The sequence below is a fragment of the Nycticebus coucang genome, chromosome 7 (assembly GCF_027406575.1).
Source record: "Nycticebus coucang isolate mNycCou1 chromosome 7, mNycCou1.pri, whole genome shotgun sequence".
NCBI classification, from domain to species: domain Eukaryota; kingdom Metazoa; phylum Chordata; class Mammalia; order Primates; family Lorisidae; genus Nycticebus; species Nycticebus coucang.
In genome coordinates this window covers 57,338,939-57,344,620 of record NC_069786.1, presented here as the reverse complement: position 1 = coordinate 57,344,620, position 5,682 = coordinate 57,338,939, and the positions used below count along the sequence as shown (strand labels likewise).

General features: G+C 38.2%; 1 non-coding gene across 1 annotated transcript; it reads right to left on the bottom strand.

Moving 5' to 3' along the window:
• Positions 1-5,313: 5,313 nt before the first annotated feature.
• TRNAK-UUU (transfer RNA lysine (anticodon UUU)) lies at positions 5,314-5,386 on the bottom strand. Its single transcript has one exon. It is a non-coding gene; the product is annotated as a tRNA-Lys (tRNA).
• Between the last annotated feature and the right edge of the window lie 296 nt (positions 5,387-5,682).

Sequence of the window (5,682 nt, the reverse complement as noted above, 5' to 3'; positions counted from 1 at the left end):
TGGCTTGGTCTTTCCCTTTTTATCAACAGTCAACAAGTTCCAACCCATAGGTACCCTTCTCATTGGCGAGTTTGAATCAAGAGGGAGATGCTATTCCATCCCCTAAGAACTACAGGACTTCACAGAACTTGGAAATTTCCAAGTTTCCGGAAGTTAAGTTTACAAATTCCCAAGAGCTGAGTCACCAAGGAGAGAACCCCACAGGTATATCCTTGTGGTCTCCTTGAGAAGACCTGTTTTCCTAGCCCTCACTCTTCTGAGGGATCCTCTCTCACTAAGACTATTGAGATTTTGATAGAGATTCGCAACAAATGTGTAGATCACTTTTTGAAGTATTATCTTCTTACTATTAAATCTTCCTCAAAAAAACTTTCTTTGAAATGAGAGAAAATGCATAAGAAAAATAATGAATCCCTAACTATACCATGAAACAGGAAAGAAACCATGACTACATGTAAAAAATGTGAGGATTTTCTGAAAACTAAAAGCCAATGGAATCAGAAAAAGGAAGAAATCAGAACAGAGATACCAAACCAAAGTAGGTACAGTTGAGAGCTATTAAGGAGGTAATATCCTTCAAGATTTCCAACCAGAATTGTTGAAATTCTAGGTTAATAATCAGAGTAAAAGCTGACCCTGGATAAGCCAGTGCTTCTCAAACCTTAATATGAACTCAGATCACTGGGAGTTTCTATTTTTTTTTTTTTTTTTTTTTGTAGAGACAGAGTCTCACTTTATGCCCCTTGGTAGAGTGCCGTGACATCACACAGCTCACAGCAACCTCCAGCTCCTGGGCTTAAGCGATTCTCTTGTCTCAGCCTCCCGAGTAGCTGGGACTACAGGTGCCCGCCACAGCACCCGGCTATTTTTTGTTGCAGTTTGGCCGGGGCTGGGAGTTTCTATTAAAATGCAAATAATTCTGAGTCCTAAGACGCTGCATTTCTTACAAGTTTCCAGGTGACATCAGTGCTGCTGGTTCACATATAACACTTTGAGTCTCAAGGACTAAGCAAAGTACATTAAAATCACCTGAGGGGATTTTAAAACTCCTTATATACAGATCACAAGCCTTGCCATTTAAATTGGAATACAGAGGTGTGACAACCAGATATTAAGTATTTTTTAAAGACCCAAGTTGATTACAAAGTGCAGCATAATTTGGTAACCACTAGACTAATCAATAGTAAAGGTCAGGCACAGTAGCTCATGCCTGTAATCCTTTTACTTTGGGAGATAAAGGTAGGAGGATTGTCTGAGGTGAGTAGTTCAACACTAACCTGACCAAGAGTAAGACATCTGTCTCTTCAAAAAAACAGAAAAATTAGCTGAGCAGGGAGGCACATACCTATAAGTCCCAGCTATCTCCAGAAGCTAAGGCAGGAGGATCACTTAAGCCCAGGAGTTTGAAGTTGCAGTGAACTATGATAATACCACTACACTCTAGCTAGGGTAACAGACCCTGTCTTTAAAAAAAGTGGGGAGGGGGAAAAAGGAAAGGGATCAGGCATAGTGGCTCTTGTCTGTAATCCTAGCACCCTAGCACTCTGGGAGACTGAGGCAGGTGGATCACCTGAGCTCATGAGTTCAAGACCAGCCTGAGCAAAATCAAGATCCTGTCTCTACTAAAAATAGAAAAACTACCCAGGAGTTGTGGCAGGTACCTGTAGTCCCAGATACTCAGGAGACTGAGGCTAAGAGATTGCTTGAGCTCAAGAGTTTGAGGTTCCTAAGACCTTTGACATCACAGCACTCTACCCACAGCAACAGAGTTGCCATTTCAAAACAAACAATAACCAAAAAAAAAAAAAAAAAAGAATTAAATTAAAAGACTGCCTGATCTATGCCAAGTAACGTATACTTTCCTACTTCCCTTCTTGTAAACACAAGACAACTTCTTAGACTATTTTCACTATGGTAAAGCTTTGCCAGTTTTTTAAACAAGTGGAAATCCACTTGATTGGTGGGAACAGGAAGGTACAGCTTCTAATGTGTAAATAAGAGCTACAGAGATACCAAAGCAGTAATTGAAGAAGTTACCTTCAAATCATGATAGGGTTTTGGGAAGAAACACAAAAGGTGAAGACCTTGAAATGCTTCACGTTCAGAGAAAAGCTTTCCTTTACTAATAATACTTCTTTTGGCACTCTCTGTCCATACATAACTGCAATTAAGACTAATTAAAATATTTACAATACGTGACCGACAAAAATTAGTATCCAGAGGATATAAAGGATTGATAACAAGGGAGAGAAACCTGATTTTAAAAAAAAAAATGGCAAAAAACAGCAACAGAAATTTCTCAAAAGATAAAACACAATGGCCTAGAAGAAAAGCTGCTGAAGTAATCAAGTAAATGCAAATTAAAACTACAAGATACAATTTCACACCCACAAGCTAGGCAAGAAAATTTTAATGAAAATTACCACATGCTGGGAAGGATATGGAGCAACAGGAACTTCAGACCTTAACTGTTGACTGTGGAAAGTGACATGATTATTTAGAAAACACTTTAGTTTTACCTAGTAAAGATGAACTTGTTAGTATCTTACAATCCCACATTCATTAAAAATATCCATTAGAGAGACTTGCATAAGTATGCCAGGAGAAATGTACAAAAATATTCATGACAGCAAAATTTATAATAGCAAACACTGGAAATAACCTCTATGTCTATTGACCAAAGAAGACACAAATAAAACAATGATGATAATATTAACAAATAGCTGCGAAGCTATTATTTGCCAAGCAATATAAGGGATTTATACATTTTATCTCATTTAATTTTCAGAACAACTATATCAGATAGACACAAATATCTGTATTTTAAAATGAGAAAACTGAAGTTAACTCATATGCCCAAAGCGTTAACTGGTTGAGTCATCATTTAAATGAAATCTTGAGCTCTTAATAGCCATACAAATTATTAGAATTAGCAGCTGTTCTCAAAGTGTGATTTCCCTAGACTAACATCATTAGCATCACCTGAGAACTTGTGAGAACCATGTGGGGTTCACAATATACAATTTAATAAACCCTCCAGGTGATTCTGACACACACTAAAGTTTGAAAACCACTGGAACATGCAAGGATTTACTATATGAAAAAGAGGTGATCATTTAAAACAAGAGGTGTATTCAATAAAAATGATGTTAACTGTCTAAGCCACTTTTTTAATTAAAAATAAAATAAAGCTGAATTCTTATTTCACTTTGTGTATCAGTACATATTTCAAGCCAGTGCAGTGGGTCACACCTGTAGTCCAGTTACTTGGTAGGCTGAGGCAGGAGGATCACTTCAGGCCAGCATGGACAATATATTGAGATCTCATCTCTAAAAAGAATTTTAAAATGTAAAAATATATGCACTGCAGATGAAACACATATGTGTATGCAGGAGAGAAAAACATGTGAAATAAATTTCTTATAATTTCTAGGTAAAACAGAAACACAAAAGCTGTAGAAGAAAAGACTAATCCATTTGCATATATAAATATATAAAATACTTACATGGGGAAGAAACTTAGAAGTTTAATACTAACCTGAAAGAAGAATCAGTGATCATCACAAAAAGTAGCTATCCATTTTCAACAGAATATACCCTAACTTTTTAGATATTTTCTAAGTAAATATCTATATATTTTCTAAGTAAATATCTAAAAAAATTTCCAAAGGCAGAGAGCCATTCTCCCTTCAACTCTAGATTCCAGCTGGAACCTATAGATAAAATACCAATAATCAGTCAAAATTTACCATTATTTTGAGTTGTTCTAAGTGCTTCTTCCACAACCCTTCAGAGACATTCAACAATTATAGAAGTTTTCATAAACTTTAATAACTCATTCATTATAATTAGTATGTCCCCAAGTTTTCCAAATTCCTGTGTCCTTTCCCTTAATAGTCAAATAAAATGATTTTATTTCCCATTTCATATAACCATGGGAAGCTTAGTACACCACCCCTGCCCAAATATTTTCAGAGAGTTCAGTGGAGACTAAGAAAGCCTACTTTCTACTTTCATTCATATTTTACCCTGAACTCCCACTTCTTTTTCATTCTTAATACCCTCTCACCATCTTGTAACTATAACTGCTATTCTTTTTTCACTCTTTTCTTCCCCAGTAAGGATATAAGCATAACTCTTTTGTTTCCAAAGGCATTGCCTTATAACAGACATATGTTAATGTTTTGGGTATAATAAAGAGTATTTTTCTAAGAAAGAACTTGAAATCAAATATTAAATATTTTTATTCTTATAATACTTCATGCAGAATGGGGACTTAAGACCCCATTCTTGTCAAGGGAAAATACCCCCAGAAAAAGGGAAAAATAAAAAAGGAAGCTGAGTGAGGCAGAACAAAGAAAAGTCAGTTAGTTTAACTTTAAACAAGCCACTGCTAAATTTCTTATCTGAGCAAGTTTCCCGCTTTTCCTAGAACTCTGGCCTATTGGGGATACGGCGTACAAACATCTCTGTTGTGTCTGTAAACACTCTGGAGAAAATAATGGCCACAGAAGATGTTGTGGCAAGGCCTTGGAAGATACATTAGCTAGGCCATCTCCTGCACAGTAAATAGACAAAGCAAATGCCCATTGTGGAGATTTGCATTTGGCTGGGGCAGAGATCAAGGGAACAGTTCAAGCTCTGAAATATAGCAAAAGGGCTTATATCCGTTATCACAGAGGAAGACCCTCTGTGGTGGTGATGACAGGAAAATTCCTCTGTCTCACTGATTCTTCAGAGGAGATTGACACCAGTGGCATTTTACTCCACAGTGAACTAGCAGAGTTTAACACCTCCCTAGGAATCTGTGTGTGTGATCTCAGACAGAGCATGCCTCTGCACAAGGCTCAGGTTCCGGATTTCTCAGGACTGCTCAAACCCTTAAAGTTAATGATTATGGAAACAACAAGAGCCGATATGCTCACACAGGGAAACTGCTGGCATCTTTGTTCCCTTCCTCAGCTTACTCTTTGGGCTAATGAGCAAATAGCCTTTAATAAAAGCTGAGTGAAACTGACACTTGGGGCCACCACTGGAACCCCACAAGTGGGTGGTGGTCCCCTGAGTTCCCACTTTTGAAAATTCTATTTTGTGTGTCTTGTTACTTTCTTTCTTTTTTTTTTTTGGCAGTTTTTGGCGGGGGCCAGGTTTGAACCCGCCATCTCTGGTATATGGGGCTGGCGCCCTACTCCTTTGAGCCACAGGTGCCGCCCAAGTCTTGTTACTTTCTTTCTCATCATTTCTAGCTTCTAATTTTTTCAGTCAGTTGCCACCAGATCCACAGGTCTTAATGGACCCTGCCCTGGAGTTTGGCACCCAACATGGGGCTCGAACCCATGACCCTCAGATTAAAAGTCTCATGTTCTACCAACTGAGCTAGCTAGGCAAATGCCAAGGTCCTGACCCAGGGGCAGGGTCTGTTAGGACCTGTGGATCTGGTGGCAACCAACTAAAGAAACATGAAGTTAGAAAAGCCAAGAAAGAAAGAAACAAGACACACAGAATAGAATTTTCAAAAGTAAGAACTCAGGGGACACTGCCCACCTGTGGGGTTCCGGTGGTGGCCCCGAGTGTCATTTCCACTCAGCTTTTATTGAAGGCTATTTGCTCATTAGCCTTAACCTCAAAGGGTTAACAGTTAGTGGCTTAGTTAATGTATCTTCCTAGGCCTTGCCACAGCAT